Source organism: Alosa pseudoharengus, unplaced genomic scaffold, assembly GCF_046254945.1.
Source record: "Alosa pseudoharengus isolate Yale_2024_CS ecotype anadromous, Long Island Sound unplaced genomic scaffold, YU_APseudo_1.1 YU_APseudo_1.1_scf_18, whole genome shotgun sequence".
In the NCBI taxonomy this organism is placed as follows: Eukaryota; Metazoa; Chordata; class Actinopteri; order Clupeiformes; family Clupeidae; genus Alosa; species Alosa pseudoharengus.
This window is the reverse complement of record NW_027468650.1, coordinates 14,196,364-14,215,671: the sequence shown is the minus strand read 5'-3', so window position 1 is coordinate 14,215,671 and position 19,308 is coordinate 14,196,364. Positions and strand designations below refer to the sequence as shown.

The 19,308-nt window shown below is 39.3% G+C and overlaps 1 pseudogene; it reads left to right on the top strand.

Annotated features, from left to right (window-relative positions):
* Positions 1-5,295: 5,295 nt before the first annotated feature.
* On the top strand, positions 5,296-15,369 carry LOC143130970 (myosin-7-like; annotated as a pseudogene).
* The last annotated feature ends 3,939 nt before the right edge of the window (positions 15,370-19,308 follow it).

The following is a 19,308-nucleotide window of genomic DNA, read 5'->3' as shown; positions in this document are numbered from 1 at the left end:
AAGGGTCACACAAGAGATGGAATGGCATGTCTAACACCTCACAGCTATCTAATTAAGGATTTGGGAGAATAGAGGTTGCGTATCCTGTGATCTCAAATGTCTCACAGTGGGTGAAGTAAAATCAACCTTACTCTTAGGCCATCACAGCCACATTATCAAACATTGTGTGTGTCTTCACACTTTCTTTGGTGTGTAAACATGTCTTTGTCCTTGACCTCAAGTCAAGTTACTTAACAGTGTAAGACTCAGAGGCTTATAGCTACACACCTCATTGTCTTCTTTTGTGCAAACAGCTGAACTAGTGCTTCTAAATGGATATGGTTAGAGAAGTCAGTGGCCAGCTACCCTGTAGTCCTAATGTTTTCAGTAGGACACATGATGATTTTCTTGTGCAGTGGATTCAATTGCATTTATTTCTGTTATCAGTAGACTTTTGGATGTAGGCACAAGACATTGCATTTGTAGATTTGGAATTAAGCTATGGCCAGCTACCTAGACTCAGACATGGGCAGTATTTCAATTATATGTATTTAAAATACGTATTTAATTACTTTAGCGTATTTTGTAATGGATTGGAAAAACTCAAATGTAGTTTGTAACAAAATACTTTGAGGGATTGTATCTGAGTATTTCAACTACTTAAATACTTCTCAAATAAGCCAAAATGTCATCACTCAATTAAATATACTACCCGCTATAACCATGACAATAGGCAATGCTTATAATAAAGCCAAAAGCCAGAATCTTGGTGAATCTGGTTTTAAGAATAGGCTGGGTGCCTGGAGATATCCTTTGGGCAATTCCCTATATTCAACTGTAAAGTTGACCTAAACATTTCATTACCTTTTTGGAAGAAAAGCATGAAATGTTTACCCATTTTCCTTGCTGTGGTATGCCACATTGTGATCAACTTAAAGGTGTTAGATTCAACTTTCTTCTATTACTATCCCCTCTGAACATGTGTAAAGTTTAAAAAAATGAAAAGAAAAGTCAATTGTGGGAGCCAAAATGGTTAACTTTATCACCCTTCTGTAAGGACAACATGGGGTGTAAACCCAATTTGTTTGTTTATGTCAATTTTTGTCACCCTGTAGACAACTTAGAGCCCCTTAGAACCCCTTAGAACATGTCAGGAAGTTTAAAGAAATTAAAAAAGTAACTAGCAATTAACTAACAATTGTCAGGTGTGTTAAGTGCTACAAGACTAAAAATTGAAAACGATACAGATAAGATACTGAGGGAGAATATTAGGACCATGGCCTTTGACCCCATGACCTTGAGTACCTAATAGCTGATGTTCATTCTTACTACAGGATAGTATTAAAACTTGGATTTGACATGATGATTTATGTAAGGAGTAACATCCACTGAGGTGTCCTGATTTGCAGAAATAATGGAGGTGACGGAGACAAAGACCTCCCGGAGTGGAATTCTCTCCCAAGTTAATTCATTCCTTATATTGGGACACCTTATAGATTGTTATTCTGTTTATCCCCCATGTTGCCAGCAGGCATGCATTTATAGCACAACAAGGGAAAGGTAGTTCAGTTTAAAAAGAGGTCGACCTGTTCAATTTGTTGTACTACTTTCATTGGTTACCTGAAAATGATGGTGGGTAGTTTGCTTTGTTACAGTTGATTCCACTGTTGCGAAGCCTGCTTGTCAGTTCAATCATTGTTTACATTGATATGGCATGGTGATTACATTTTTTACCAGATCTACTTCATAGGTGCCCCAATGTACAGAATTAATAGTCCCCTGCCAGCCAATCAAAAATAGTATTTCTTGTTTCTTGGGGATACATTTTCAATAATATGCCTTGTTAGTATACCATGATTATTGTGTGGGTATTTTTGTATTTCCAAATTACTAATTACTTGTATTTTAATTAAATACAATTTTCACATCAGTATTTTGTATTTTATTTTGTTACATTTTATGAGCCAGTATTTGTCATTTGTAACAAAATCGTTTTTGATGTATTTGTGCCCACCTCTGCCTAGACTTAAGGCCCTATCTTGGAGATCAGAAATGGACGGTCAGAGGGGCAAAGCTTAAAGATATTTAGGGTGTGTCCAGTCCACATTCGGCATGATTTTGCGATCAGACGTTGGGCGCATTGTTCAAAAGTGTTGTTCGTCTGTTTCTTAATCAGTCAGGGGTGTGTTTTGGGCGTTACATCCTTTAAAACAATGACATTGACATCTGTCATTCCCTTTAAGAGTAAGCAGCGCAACTTCAAACAGCGCATCAGTATTTTGAAGGAATCTGTTTGCACGTTTGTCCAAGTATGGAACACAGGGATTCCACTAAACCTTGCTTTACTAAAACCTGTTTGTGACTAGCTGAGTATAGCATACATGCATCTGCACTCATCTGAAACTAACCTTACTGTGGACTCATGGTCAATGACAAAACAGTTCTACACAGTTACTTTCACTGTGGACTGACAAGGGGTTACCTTCGAAAACATAGCCTGAAAAAAATAACAACACACTTACCCCAATAATGTTCTAATGACTGAATAAAAATCCTAATGATATTTATCCTGCAGAGGAGTTGTTTGGGACTGGTTGCTAAGGGCTGCTTATATCGTGACAGTGCGTCTTGTGGAGTGCATGGCGAAACATTCATCACTTTATTGAGTGTAAGATAAGAATAAGCCTTGCATTGCACTTTTTGACGGGTGTAAGATAGGGCCCTTAATGTTTCCAGTAGTATAATGGATGATTCCCTGTATGCACAATTTATATTTCAGTTCAGATACCTACAGTCTTTTATTAATGGTGTTAAAATCACATTTTAGACACAACATAGACACAACACTTGCATAAGCACCAAGTGTGCATGTGTCACTATCAAGTGCAACATTTTTGTGGTCATGCAAATCAGCTCAAAATGGCCAAACCCAGGTCTTCATCTCATTTTCAAATAAATACCTATAAATTAGGTATTTGTTCCTAATTAATTGTCCTATGTGTTTCAGTATTATTTGTAGTACAGTAGCAGCAGTTCTTAGATCTCTGAGTCCAAAGAGCAGCTGCTGTACAAATTCATAAGGGTGTGAAGGTACATTGACAAGTGCTTCAAAAGGGCAATCTACAATTGATGGAAGAACCGAAGAGATGAAATTCACAGGGTTATCTTTGTCCTCAAGGAAACAATGCAATGTCAGTAGTGCAGTGCTTGATCTACTAAAAAGACAGCTGTGGTTGTTGTTGTTGGACCAGTTTCCAAATTTGCAGAGGTTTAACGGGAGATAAAGAGATAAAAATCAAGAGATAAAAATCTCCAATCCACAAACAAAAATTTGAGAGGAAATACAAATCAAGCGTTAATGTATGTCAGTATCCATTGTCCTTGACTGTATGCATAATTTAAATAGTTATTTCCTAACAAACAGTGAACAAATACAATGAAGTTTAAAAAAAAAAAAAAAAAATCCACAAGACAGATACAGATTAATGTTTTCTAAATTTCCAGGCATCAAGTAAAAAACTGTATACCGACCTGTTATAGGCTTCTGATCCAAAAACGTTGCAATGTGCTTGATGTACTGAAAAGGACAGCTGACCAGAGACAGCATGAGTGATGTAGACAAGATGAAGTGCACACAGGTTGGGATTTTTTTGCTTGGCCACTGAGATGTCAAGGAGGACACTGCAAAACAGAGTCAAAGACAAGGTCAGAGATGCATCTCACAATAGCAAACTCCAAATTAGGGACCAAGTTCAGGTGTTGATGATGCTCTGCTCTATGTAGAAGAAGAAACATTCACAAAAATCCATGACATGACCTCTCTTCTTGATAGCTGTTGAAAACTGCATGGAACTGACAGGGATTGTTTTGTTTAATAATAAATAAATAAATACATTATGCTGCTACCTTCTGCTTTTCCCAAATACAATGTAGCCTACAGGTGTACCTTTCATCAGTCCAGTTGCAATGGATGGACTGTGATGAACTGCCCTACTTGTGATTGTTTAGAGATTTTAAAGGTTTTATAACAATGCTACAAATGTTTTGGCCCAGAAACAAATATATTCACCTTTGCAGCGCCAGTAGGCTACTTTGTGTGCGGAATGTGTGTTTGCAAACAAGCATACACAAAAGTTTCAAGAGTGGGGGATGGAGTAGAAGATGGAGACAAATTCATTAATATGATTTATTTTCGCGGAATGGATGTACAGGACTGAGCGGCGGTCATATTTTGTACCGCTATGCGGTACATCTAGTTTATTAAGCCTTTGTTACTTACTAATTAGTTAATGGTTTGTTCATCATTAGTAATTTCTTGTTCATACATAATTTATCATCAGTAAAGCATTTGTTCACACAGTTATAAATGGTTATAAATAAAACGTCCTCACTTTAGATGAGCTCACAAAATATCATTAACTCACCACTTGTAACTCCTGAATTAATTATGAATTATAGTATTAGGAAATGGTTTATAAAATATGTATCCTCACCCTAACTAATCATTAGTGCATGTGTATGTAACAACTTAAATAATGGAAATATTACTTAATATTATTGCATCATTTATTAAGCATTAACAATAATGTATAACATATTTTAGATATAGGCTTATTTACTATGAACAAACTATTTATAACTGTGTGAACAAATGCTTTACCGATGATAAATTATGTATGAACAAGAAATTACTAATGATGAACAAACCATTAACTAATAAGTAACAAAGGCTTAGTAAATTATGAATTGTGTGCAGTTATTATAAAGTGTTACCAATACTCTTAATAGAGAATTATCAGGAAAGGCCAATTTAAGCACTTATTACAATACAGGGACTCGCTACTGGTGATTCAGTGGAACGTCCGTGCTTTCATGGGGGTCAAGAATTGGCCCTGGATGAAGATGTACTTCAAGATCAAGCCACTGCTGAAATCTGCTGAGTCTGAGAAAGAGATGGCAAACATGAAGGAAGAATTCCTGAAGTTGAAGGAGGCCTATGCAAAAACTGAGGCTCGTAGAAAAGAGCTGGAGGAGAAAATGGTTTCTATTCTCCAAGAGAAGAATGACCGGCAACTTCAAGTCCAGACTGTGAGTATACTCTACAATTAACCTGTGAATATTAATTAGTCAGTAATATAAAGAATGAATTGTACTGAGGGTCTATTTATTTAAATTCAAATTTAATATTCAAAAACACATGCAAATTTGTCAGATATAGTATCTACTTTTATTTGTAGCTTCAATTTTATCAATCTACAATCTATTCGTCATCATAGGAGCAAGACAATCTGTGTGATGCTGAGGAGCATTGTGAAGGTCTGATCAAGAGCAAGATTCAGCTTGAGGCCAAATCCAAGGAGCTGACTGAGAGACTGGAAGATGAAGAGGAGATGAATTCAGAGCTGACTGCAAAGAAGAGGAAGTTGGAGGATGAGTGCTCTGAGCTCAAGAAGGACATTGATGATCTGGAGCTCACACTAGCTAAAGTTGAGAAAGAGAAACATGCCACTGAGAATAAGGTAAGCACAACTGAAAATTGTACTTATCATCACCAATTAAAATGTCCAAGTAATGAAGTCATGCAATCATTTGTCAATGGTCTACATTATTTTTAGGTTAAAAACCTGACTGAGGAGATGGCAGCTTTAGATGAAATCATTGCCAAGCTGACCAAGGATAAGAAAGCACTTCAGGAGGCTCACCAGCAAACGCTGGATGACCTCCAGAGTGAGGAAGACAAAGTCAACACTCTGACTAAGGCCAAAACCAAGCTGGAGCAACAAGTTGATGATGTAGGCAATAAAAACAACAGGCACCCACATCTCACTGTATAAACTGAATGAAGACACATTGACGATCACTTTTTATTCTAAACAGCTTGAAGGGTCCTTGGAACAGGAAAAGAAACTTAGGATTGATCGGAAACTCTCTATAATAAGGTACCATAATAAATAGCAAACTAGTAATTACCTAACCCTTTGTTAATATTTGTTAATTGTTACTAAAATATCTATTTGGCACAAGTTAATAGTTTTTTCATCATTAATTAAATATTAGTTGTTTGCATAAAATCTGTATGTTAATGTTTTAACAAATCTATTAACTAATATTGTATTAATATGTGTTAATAGTTAACTAAATGTATTTTTGGCACTAATTAACAGTTATTTCTTACATCATTTACATGTTAAATGTTTATTTACAAACTATATGTTAATAGAAAAGTTAATGACTTATTATTATTTAACTAATTGATATTAAACTGTGCTTCTGCCTATCCCAATATGAACCACTCCCCATAGGACCCTTACAATAGATAGACAGATAGATACTTTATTGATCCCGAAGGGGAAATTCAAGAAAAAAACACGGAGCTACCTTGACATGCCGCCACTCTTGTCGGCGCCAGAAACGCTTGCAATAAAGTTGGTTAAGCTTAATTAATATATTAGTGGTATATAGCTATAAGCGTGGGGCCCCTTATAATAAAGTTGGTTGAGCTTAATTAATATATTAGTAATATATAACTATCAGTATGGGGGACCCTTATAATAAAGTTGGTTAAGCTTAATTAATATATTAGTAATATATAACTATCAGTATGGGGGACCCTTATAATAAAGTTGGTTAAGCTTTATTAATATATTAGTAATATATAACTATTAGTCAGACAGTGAAGGGACTGAGACCAAAACTGGCTTATCACTTTTATTCCTTTAGGAAAAGTTAAAACAAAACATTCAATTGCACTTTCCATGAGCACTAAGCTAAACTACACTGAATGCATGGAAAGTTGCTAGCGGAGTTTACAGCTAGTCACGTTAGACTCGTGTGTATGAACTCGTGGTCATAATGAAAACATTAATAAACGTTCTCTAAGTTGCTAGAATTGCTACCAAATCCTAACAATACATGTAAAGTAATATATTACAGGTGGTATATCGAAGTTTTTAACGTAAACAACATTTTACAGTTACAAAATTAGAACAAAGTGGAGAGTGCTTTATACAGCCAACCTACCCAATGCAAAGCATACCGCTTCTGATCAGCTATGGCAACAATGCAAGGACAAAACGCAGCAGAGCTGCAGTATACCGTTTCTCCAAAGGGGGCTCCAAAACACCAATCTCAAAAAAGCTGCTTAATTACGGCGAAAATCACATACAAACACTAAACTATATCTCTAACTCTGTTACACCCCTCCCCTGAATTTCACCATATTCAAGCAGCAACCAAATAGTAGCCTACTTCCAAAGGCAAAGAGTACACTACTTTCAAACACTAGACAGGGTCACCAATTACAGGACAGCCAACCACAAAGGTATCCAATAAGGATGAAGTGGAAGAAGAGGTGTGCCTTATACACCCCACAAGACCATAAAGCCATAAACCATAAATTCCATAAATTCTCCACAAAGCTAATCAGAAAAGCTAGATAAATAATAATATGTCATTAACTTTTATATTAGTATATAGTTTGTAAATAAACAGTTAACATTTAAATGATGTAAGAAATAACTGTTAATTAGTGCCAAAAAGACATTTAGTTAACTATTAACAAATATTAATACAATATTAGTTAATAGATTTGTTAAAATATCAACATACAGATTTTATGCAAACAACTAATATTGAATTAATGATGAACAAACTATTAACTTGTGCCAAATAGATATTTTAGTAACAATTAACAAATATTAACAAAGGGTTAGGTAATTACTAGTTTGCTATTTATTATGGCACCTTATTATGGAGTGTTACCGGATTGATCTTGAGAGAGCTAAAGGAAAGCTTGAGGGTGACTTAAAGTTATCCCAGGAAAGTCTTATGGACTTGGAGAATGACAAACAGCAGCTCGAAGAACGGATGAAGAAGTGTGTACAAATCAGACGCTCATCTGTAATAAATAACAAACAGAGAAAACATATATTCCATTGATATTTGCATTGGCTGTTTCAACACAGGAAAGACTTTGAGATCAGTCAACTTAACAGCAAGATTGAAGATGAACAAGCTATTAGTGCCCAGCTCCAGAAGAAACTGAAGGAGCTGCAGGTAAATGAAAAATAAAAACTATTCATATCTATAATATAAAATATTGTGATAACATATTTCTCACAAAAAAAATCCTATTTTACTATCCTTAGGCTCGCATTGAGGAGCTGGAGGAAGAGCTGGAGGCTGAGAGAGCTGCCCGAGCCAAAGTAGAGAAGCAGAGGGCAGACCTGGCCAGAGAGCTGGAGGAGATCAGTGAGAGGCTGGAGGAGGCTGGAGGTGCCACTGCTGCCCAGATTGAGATGAACAAGAAGAGGGAGGCTGAGTTCCAGAAGCTGCGCAGAGACCTCGAAGAGTCCACTCTGCAACATGAGGCCACTTCCTCCACACTGAGGAAGAAGCATGCAGACAGTGTGGCTGACCTTGGGGAGCAGATTGACAACCTTCAGAGAGTGAAACAAAAGCTTGAGAAGGAGAAAAGTGAGCTCCGTCTGGAGTTGGACGATGTTGTCTCCAACATGGAGCAAGTTGCCAAAGCCAAGGTTTGTACAAAATGGAAGAACTTAAATAAGGAACACTAAATGCTCTATACTGACAGCACTTTTTCAAGAAATTGTACATGAGAACAACATTCTGTATTATTTTGTCAGACAAATTTGGAGAAGATGTGCAGAACACTGGAGGACCAGATGAGTGAATACAGAACAAAGTCTGAGGAAGGCCAGCGCTCCATCAATGACTTCACCATGCAGAAAGCCAAGCTTCAAACTGAAAATGTTAAGTCAAAATAGTGAAACAACTCATTTATTTGATCCATGTATCAAGAAAAAAAGAAGAAAAGAAACTTTGACAATGTATATTCTGTTTATCAAGGTGAGCTTACAAGACAGCTAGAAGAGAAAGACTCACTTGTTTCTCAACTAACAAGAGGCAAACAATCCTACACACAGCAGGTTGAGGATCTCAAGAGGCAACTTGAGGAGGAAGTGAAGGTATTCATAACTGACTTGCAGAAAAGTGTTCAATTGTTACTCTAGTATGACATATCTGATAGACTTGTATCTGATCCGATCAACAGGCCAAGAATGCACTAGCCCATGCAGTGCAGTCTTCTCGCCATGATGCTGACCTCCTAAGGGAGCAGTTTGAGGAGGAGCAAGAGGCCAAGGCTGAGCTGCAACGTAGTCTCTCCAAGGCCAACTCTGAGGTGGCTCAGTGGAGAACCAAGTACGAAACTGATGCCATACAGAGAACTGAGGAGCTGGAAGAAGCCAAGTAAGGCCCTGTAAACTGACTGTGTATGAATTGTTTAAAATCAATGATTAGATATGGCATTCACATGTCAGTAAATTTTATTTTATTTTTTCCTCAGGAAAAAACTTGCTCAGCGTTTGCAAGATGCAGAGGAAGCTGTGGAAGCTGTCAATGCCAAATGCTCCTCTCTGGAGAAAACTAAACATAAAACAGACTGCAGAATGAGATTGAAGATCTCATGGTAGATGTGGAGAGATCCAGTGCTGCTGCTGCTGCTCTAGACAAGAGACAAAGAAACTTTGATAAGGTGAGTAAACAAATAATCAAAAAATCATTGGCAATATGCCTTAACGTGACTTTCAGATTTAGACTTAAGATTTTTCGCGTTAACAGGTCTTGTCTGAGTGGAAGCAAAAGTTTGAGGAGTTCCCAGAAAGAGTCCAGATCTCTTGGCACTGAGCTCTTCAAACTCAAGAATTCTTATGAGGAATCTTTGGATCACCTTGAGACCATGAAGAGGGAGAACAAAAATCTCCAAGGTCTGTTTGATCCTCCCTTAACACAAAACTTATATGATTGTTGAAGTGACATGACACAACTAACTAATATTGGTCTGCTTTCCAGAGGAAATTTCTGATCTCACTGAGCAACTTGGTGAGACTGGAAAGAGCATTCATGAGCTTGAGAAGGTCAGGAAGACACTTGAACAAGAGAAGGCAGAGATCCAGACTGCCCTTGAGGAAGCTGAGGTACATTCATAAAGATCAGAATAATCAGAAAACTAGTTTCCCTCATTCTAAGTATATAACTAAGTCGATTATCATGTTCTATATCTCCACAGGGTACCCTTGAACATGAGGAGGGTAAGATACTCAGAGCTCAGCTGGAGTTCAACCAGGTCAAAGCTGACATTGAGCGTAAACTTACTGAGAAGGATGAGGAAATGGAACAGGCCAAGAGGAACCAGCAGAGAGTAGTGGATACCCTGCAGACCTCCCTGGAGTCTGAGACTCGCAGCAGGAATGAGGCTCTCAGGGTGAAGAAGAAGATGGAGGGAGACCTCAATGAGATGGAGATCCAGCTCAGTCAGGCCAACAGGCAGGCATCTGAGGCCCAGAAGCAGCTCAAGGGTCTCCATGGACATCTGAAGGTAAAAACAATGAAGCACAGAGCTCCATAATCCCATTCACAGTGCAGGAAGTCAAAGGTCCATATATTAGAGTATATCCCATACATCCATCTAGTCTGAAAAACTTAGCTTTTTATTTCTGCTCTAGCTTAATTGTGTGTTTTTTGGATAAAAAATATTTCACTATAAACAAGGATGTATATTAGCAATCTAGAACATTTTTTTTACATTTCTAACATGTGTACCTTGCAGGATGCCCAACTGCAGCTGGATGACGCTCTACGCAGTAATGATGATCTCAAAGAGAACACTGCTATTGTAGAGAGACGCAGCAATCTGCTGCAGGCTGAACTGGATGAGCTCAGGTCCCTGGTGGAGCAGACTGAGAGAGGCCGGAAACTGGCTGAACAGGAGCTGCTGGACGTCAGTGAGAGGGTGCAGCTGCTGCACTCTCAGGTAAAATCCTAAACATGGTGGTTTTCAGATTCCAGATTCATAGGAGAGAGATTATTTTTACAATGTGACACACACCATTGTGAACATTTCTGTCTTGCCACATAGAACACCAGCCTGCTGAACCAGAAGAAGAAACTGGAGGGTGATACATCCCAGTTGCAGAATGAAGTAGAGGAGGCTGTGCAGGAGTGCAGGAATGCTGAGGAAAAGGCCAAGAAGGCCATCACTGATGCTGAAAGGTGGCAAGAAACAGATCCAGAAGTTGGAGTCCAGAGTGAGTGCTGTGTTTTTGCTAGCTTTTTCTAGTAATCTGTGCTCAACTAGATATTACAGGTGGACATATCTCCATGTGTTCAGTATTTGCTTTATTTGTCAACATGTAGGTGAGAGAGCTGTAATGTGAGGTAGAAATAGAGCAACGGAAGGCCAGTGATTCTGTCAAAGGAATCCGTAAATATGAGCGCCGCATCAAGGAGCTCACCTATCAGGTATATTAAATTATACCATGCCAAAAAGACTTTTTATAATACATAATGCTAAATGCTAAAATTCACCCACCTCTCTCATCTGTAGACTGAGGACAAAAAGAATCTGCATCGTCTTCAAGATCTGGTGGACAAACTGCAGCTGAAGGTCAAGTCCTACAAGAGAACATCAGAGGAGGCTGTAAGTGAACATCCTCTTCTCCTTAGTTTTTCCTTCTCTTCCTTGTTTTATCTATTATCAAAGTATTTTAATCTATTAAAGGCACCCTTAACAAGATTTGCCCTCAACTCCCCCCTTTGATTGAGAAGCGAAATAATGAAACGCAACAAAATAAATATATGCGTCTTTTGCAACAGAGTATGAACATAACTCCAATATAATATAGAGGGAATGCACCACTCTTTTGCGTTTAGATTTCAGGTGGGGCGCAGTATCCTTAGCCTCGTGAGACCATCCTGATCTCGCGAGCTTCAGGGTTTCACTCGCAGATCAGTCTGGATACTTTCCGTTAAAGAGAATTTGGAGCAGTTCACCAAACGAACGTCCAATCAGCGTTGGCTTTGAGGCGGGTTGAGGTGTGACGCAACGAACAACATGACGGCATCCACAGAGATGAGCATAGCTATCGCGCAAGTTTTATTCAAATTAGAAAGTATTCCTGGGTAAGCTGTGAAGCTATGAGTCTCAGCCATGCAGCTGGGAGGAATGAAAGACACAGACATCCTCCACGGCTGATTCCAGTTCACAATGGAGGGATATACTTTCTTCAGAAGTGTAGGGCCTACCGTGAAAACTTGATGGGAATTGTCGTTGATTAGGTTCATGTCACATACAAATGGTAAGTTAAAACATCTTAACGTTAGTCACGTTACCTAACTGTATGTTAAACGAAGGCATTAGAAGAACACTTTGTTCATCTAATTGGTTGATTTGGCCCGTCGATAACCAACAAAGGTAGTGATAGACAGATGGTTTATCCAATCAGCTAACCAGTATTTCCGCCCCTTCCCAAAAGTTCTTCAATGAAAAGTTCCCAGATGGATATGCGGAGCAAATCCATCTGGCGCAGTCAGGTTACAGTATCCTACCCAAAAACTAGAAAGTTGCTAGGTCGGTAATCGCCTACAGAGAGCCGCTCAGACAATGGCAAAAATGCCAATCGTCACTTCATGATGTTATGTGCCATCAAAAGGATTTTTGGGCCCCAGCTGTGGCACAACTGGGGCACCTGCACCGTATGCCAGCAACCCGGGTTCGATTCCCGCCCCGTGGTCCTTTCCGGATCCCACCCCTGCTCTCTCTCCCATTCGCTTCCTGTCACTCTCCACTGTCCTATCATTAAAGGCATAAAAAGCCCAAATAATATTTTTTTTTTTAAAAAGGATTTTTGAAACGTTACTGCTCCGGGTTTGAATACTCACTGCTCCAGGTTAGTGTGTGCTTCACCTCACTGTGTGCTCTGTATGTTCACTAATTCACGGATGGGATAAATGCAGAGACCAAATTTCTTGTATACAGCATACTTGGCTAAGAAACCTGATTTACATTTACGATTTACATTCTGACAATCAAATGCTTACTGCATATGAACCCTTTTGTGTAGATTCTGTAGAAGCATAATCTTGCTCTTAAATGAAAAGTAACACTCTGAAGTTTCATGCTTGTATTTGGATTGTATGTCAGGGGCTCTGATATGGAATGACTACACTAAATATGGAATAATTACACAACAATATAAATCTTTGCAATTTCTTGGTTAGGGCTTCGGGCTTGTGACCGAAGGGTTGCTGGTTCGATCCCCGACCAGTAGGAAAAATGTGGGTGGGGGAAGTGGTTGAGCACTGCTCTCCCATGCCCACATCCATGGCTGAAGTGCCCTTGAGCAAGGCACCTAACCCCTCACTGCTCCCCGAGCGCTGCTGTAGCAAGGCTACACGCTGCTCCTGGTTAGTGTGTGCTTCACCTCACTGTGTGTTCACTATGTGCTCTGTGTGTTCACTAATTTACGGATGGGATAAATGCAGAGACCAAATTCCTTGTATATGCAAGTATACTTGTCCTAGAAACCTGATTTACAGTATATTTTACAAATGGCAGGTCCAAAATTATTCATACTCAATGGAAACATCTTCATTTGCATTCACAGTTCTCAAAATTGTTTTTATAATATCTACCAAGGCTCTCCATGTCTCCACAATGATTCTAGACAGCACCTTTTTAGCAGCAATCCTAACCTAATCCTGTTAACCATTTCTTGCCATGTTTTCGATTCTTGTGTGTTAAAATTTTAACGAAATTAGAACGGTCGGGCTTGTAAGGGTTAATGGTCCAATGCTGCCAAACATATTAGTCAAGAGAAAACCAACATTAAATCAATATTTTTGTTTTGTTCTTCACTTCACATACTCCTAAGGATATACAAGGGCTTGAGGGTAAGGAAGCACTAAATGGGGGATGTGGGCCATCAGCCATTTTGAATTGAGACATAGTAAGATACATTTTATCCAATGTTCGCTCCAAATGAAAAAACTATGTTAATAGTGATCAGTGTGCTGTGATTTTGATCTTTCACTTTTACACATTTTATCATGTAAAGCACTACACATATTTTAAATGAAAAAAATTGTCATGTATTTATTCCCAAGAGTCCAAGCTTTCAAATGGTGTTACTGTGCTACATAATAATATGATGTATAAAAATGATTTCAAATATTGGGAAAAGGTGGGGGTGAAAACTAATTGAATCCTACCTCACAGGACACTCGTTTAACGTATCATGGCTTGGACAGCTGTCTGCCTCACTATTTCACCACAGAGATCCCCCAGGGCTCAGTGCTGGGCCCCCTTCTCTTTGCTATCTACACCACCTCTTTGGGACAGATTATCCGTTTGCATGGCTTCTCATACCACTGATATGCAGATGACACACAGCTCTATCTGTCCATTCCACCCGATGACCCCCTGGTCTCGGCACAGATCTCGGATTGCCTTTCAGACATATCTACATGGATGAAGGCACATCATCTCCAGCTAAACCTCTCAAAAACTGAACTGCTGGTCCTACCTACTTACTTGAATGCCCTCATACAGGCATATGCTACTGTGCCTCCTGTTGCGCTCCACAGACGAACGACGTCTAGCTCTACCACCAGTACGTTCAGGCCAATCCAAACTTTTTTCTGTTGGTCCTCGTTGGTGGAACTCACTACCAGTTCTTACTAGAGCAGGGACATCCCTCTCCATCTTCAAAAAACTCCTGAAGACCCAGCTCTTCAGAGAACATTTACTCTCGTAGCACTACTTACAACTAGTCTTGCTGATCCTAGCACTTACCACCTGACTAGAACTGAGTCTCGATTGTTTAAAAAACAGCACTCACCTTTTTTTAAATTGTCCTAGAATTGTTGAGAAAATTGCTTTAAATTGCTTTAAAAAGCAAAACTGTTAAGTGTTAACCATGTTGTTAGTCACTTTGGTTAAAAATGTGTTAGCCAAATGTAATGTAATTGGTTTTAAGGTAAAAAGCTGTACGGTTCCCTTTAATTGCAGAATATGCAAATAAATAAAATACACTTATTTTGTTTGTACGTTTCAGGAAGAGCAGGCCAATAGCAACCTGGGCAAGTTCCGCAAGCTGCAGCATGAACTAGATGAGGCTGAGGAGAGAGCTGATATAGCTGAGTCTCAAGTCAACAAAATGAGAACCAAGAGCCGTGATGCAGGTGGCAAGGTGAGAGCAACAGTTGTCACTGTATTAAATACGAATACATTAATATCATTGTCATGACATTGTCATATATTATTATAATACATTGCACTATATGTGCAGCCTTTAGCAGTACTAGGCTCTCTCAGTGTTTAAAATCATTTACTATCACTGGGGCTCAAAATTGGCCCTAGCTACCAGTGAGATGCTGGTAAAATGTGAAGGTGGTTGGTAGATTAATAGTAGTTAATTTTGACCTCTGACAATCATATGCATCCACAAATTGCTGACAATATTTTTTTACTGTATCACAGAAAGGACACGATGAAGAGTGAAGCTCTCATGATGGACATGATGAAGAGTGAAGCTCTCATGATGGATATCTGTTCTTGTTTGCTGTGTCTTAGTTTTCAGTATGGAATGCATTCCAATACAATCACTTAAAAAGTGTTTCTGTTGTTTGTATGTTCATGAGATACTTGCATGTAACATTCATCAAGGACCCCACCTACAGTATACAGCCACCTCACAACAGACCTACATAGAAGAAGGGGTAAAACTAAACTAAGGGCTTTCTTTTTCTTTGACTATGCTATGAAAAGAATTGGCCCATTATAAACATTAAACTGACTGTCTGCCTGCTGGGACCAAGTATTTCATAAGCCCTGTATTGCCCCCTGCAGGTAACACCCGAATTTGCTGGATGTCAGTCGTTTCTCAGTCATTCTAAACGGGATGTCAAAACCGAAAATTTCATAAGCATTTATTATAGGGGTTAGGGACCTCTTGACAGGCTAAGCCGTGCGTCTTCCCTTTTGTCATATATAACTTTGTGGGGGCAGTCGTGGCCTACTAGTTAGGGCTTCAGGCTTGGAACCGAAGGGTTGCCGGTTCGATCCCCCACCAGTAGGAACGGCTGAAGTGCCCTTGAGCAAGGTACCTAACTCTTGACTGCTCCTTGAGCGCCGCTGTAGCAAGGCAGCTCACTGCTCCAGGTTAGTGAAATACTAACCCTATTTTAAGTTTTAGGCAAATTTTAGAGGTGAAATTTTATGACTAGGTCCTGTCAAGTGGCTAAGGAGATGTTTGCCCTCAGAGGTTGTCTGAGGACACAGGTTTTAAAAGTTAGAGCAAGCATTGGTTTCATTGTAATTATCTGCAGAATCACCAAACCAAGTCAAGTCAAGTCAAGTCAGTTTATTTGTATAGCACATTTCAGATGGCATACATAAACACAATGTGCTTTGAGTGGAGAGTTGTCATTAAATTGTCTAAAATAAACAACCACACTTAGCAAAAGAAAAGACACAACTAAAAAGAAAATTAATAAATACAAATAATAATAATAAAATGGAGTGTTAGCAAAGACCTGTAGTCATGAATTATAAGTCCCATTTTAAAAGAGAGCATTGATTGCGATGACCTTAATTCCAGAGGTAGGCTATTCCAGAGGATTGGGGCACAGTAACTAAAGGCACTATGTGTTGCATTAGTGTTTATTCTGGGGGTCGTGAGGAGACATTTACTGGAGGACCTTAAGTAATGGATTGGATCATAAAGAGATCAAATCTGAAATATAGGGTGGGGCAAGGCCGCTTAATGATTTAAAGACAAGTAGGAGTCTTTTGAACTCAATTCTTTGGTGAACTGGGAGCCAGTGAAGTGATTTAAATTTAGATGTTCTAGTGAGTATTCTAGCAGCTGCATTTTGGATAAGTTGAAGTTTGTTCAACATCTGTTTTGTTAGACCAGCATAGAGTGTGTTACAGTAATTTAAACGACTGGAGATAAATGTGTGTGTACTATTTTTTCTGAATCCTGTAAAGACAGGAGGCCACAGACTTTAGAAATATTTCTGAGGTGGTAGAAGGCTGTCTTTGTAATGTTAGATATATGTTTTTGAAAATTAAGATCTGCATCAAGAGTCACTCCTTAATTTTTAACATCCTCACACGGTTTTACCAAGAGGGAGGTTAGAATTGGTTGAAAGTGATGTCTCAGGGCCTTAGGGCCTACAACCAGAATCTCTGTCTTGACATAATTTAACATTAAAACATTTTGGGCCATCCCATTTTTAATGTCAGAGATGCAGCAAGGGAGGTCATTCACCGGACTGGGGTCATCAGAGGAGATAGATATGTAAAGTTGGGTATCATCAGAATATGAGTGGTAAGAGATTATGGCCCCTATTTTGCACCCTGGCACATGGCGTAAAACTCACTTTCCACCCGACGCAAAGTTTATTTTCTTATTTTGCATGTCTATTTTTTAAACAATGCGCCCAGGGGTGTGGTAATTAACAACCTAGGGAGTGGCCTGGCGCATTGTCTAAAAATCTCTATTGTACACCACCTAAAACGCATCACGCCACTGACCAAGAGAAACCTGGTCAGAAGTCTATGGCGAGTTGTTTATATGTTATTTTAAGAGCGCATTGTCAACAGTCATATTGGCGGGTGCACAACGCACCATCCTTCTATCCTCCATGAACGTGCACCAGTGCACATCCATGCAAAGCATTAAAAATGACATGATTAGGCTACAATGGGAAACACAATTAGAATATAAAGATATTACGAAATACATCTCACAATGCATTTGCAAATTGGTAATGACGGTTAAAAGTGATTAGGCTAGAGCACAGCTGAAGACGCACTATCACGAGATATAAGCAACTCCTCTGCAAGATAAACGTTGTTTTATTCAGTCATTCAAAAATTATTAGGGTAAGTGTTGCTTTTTCCAGCTTTATGTTTTCAATGGTAACCCATTGTCTGTCAATAGTGAAAGTTACTTACTGCGTATAACTGCCTTGTCGTTGACTGAGGGCTTGGTGAAGTTAGTTTCACTTTGCCAATGAGTTCAAATAATAGACGAGTGCAGATGCGTAAAGGCTATGCTAGGTTTTAGTAAAGCATGGTTTAGTGGAATGACTGTTCCATACGGTCCTTCAAATGCGCCGTTGACTGTTAAAATACCGATGCATTCTTTGATGTCGCGCTTTGCACCGTTAAAGGGAATGACAAATGTCATTCTCATTGGTTTAAATGATGTTACGCCCCAAACACACCCATTACTGATTAAGAAACCTAGGAACACCTTGTTGCGCCATGCACTTGACGTTTGATACGAAAACACTCCCAATGTGGACTGGACATCCTACTAAATTTGAATAAGCTTTTGACTAGTGACGATGCGCTTTAGACTGTCATGATCGGGCCCATTGTGTTGCCGAATGATAGATCCAAGTGGTAACATGTACAAGTTAAAAAGCAAAGGACCAAGAATTGACCCCTGTGGTACCTCATATAAAATGGGCATTACATCAGAAGAGAGGCTATTAATAGACAGAAAAAGATCTCCCATTTAAATAGGATGAGATCCAATCAAGAGCTGTACCCTGAAGACCAAGTGAATGCTGAAGATGTTGAAGAAGTATAGCACGATCTACTGTATCAAATGCAGCACTTTGTGATTGTCAGTCACAATTCTAAGGTCATTTACAACTCTGACTAGAGCAGATTATGTTCTGTGATTTACCCGAAACCCAGATTGATAGGCATTTTTGATAGGCAGTTTTGAGACAAAAAGGTCAAAGTTGCTTATAAACAGCCTTCTCTAGAATTTTGCCTAAGAAAGGCAAGCTAGAGATAGGCCTGTAACTCTCACAAGCCAAGGGGTCAAGGTTAGGTTTTTTTAGTAGTGGTGTAATAATTGCAAGTTTGAGGCAACCAGGGAATGTTCCAGATAGTAGGGAGGTATTAACAATTTGAAGTATGTCAGCAGCCAAGCGCAAGCACACCTCTTCGCTTCGAAGGAAGCAATCCACTGTCCCCTATGGTTTTGCCACTCTCGGAGTGGATGCGTTAACGAATCAGTGGCCGAACACGTCACTTTATGCATTTCCCCCAATTTGCCTGATACAAGCGGTGCTGGACAGAGTCAGAACCGAACGAATGTCAGTGCTGTTAGTTGCCCCCCGGTGGGAGAGTCAAACGTGGTTTGCAGATCGCTAACCAAAGACATGGGAAATCCCAGTGTGCAGAGACTTACTAACGCAAGCAAGGGGAACCGTGTGGCACATGTCCCCGGAGACATAGAAACTGTGGGTCTGACCCCTGAGAGGGAACACTTGTTAAACACGGAGCTATCTCAAGCGGTTCTAGCTACAATCCAAACACTCCTTGTATGGGCATAAGTGGCGTGTGTTTGAGCGCTGGTGTGCGCAGCAGGGTGACTTGGAGTGGAGGTGATATTGGAATGTAGGGGACAGAACTTTAACATTATTGCTTGCTCAGAGATG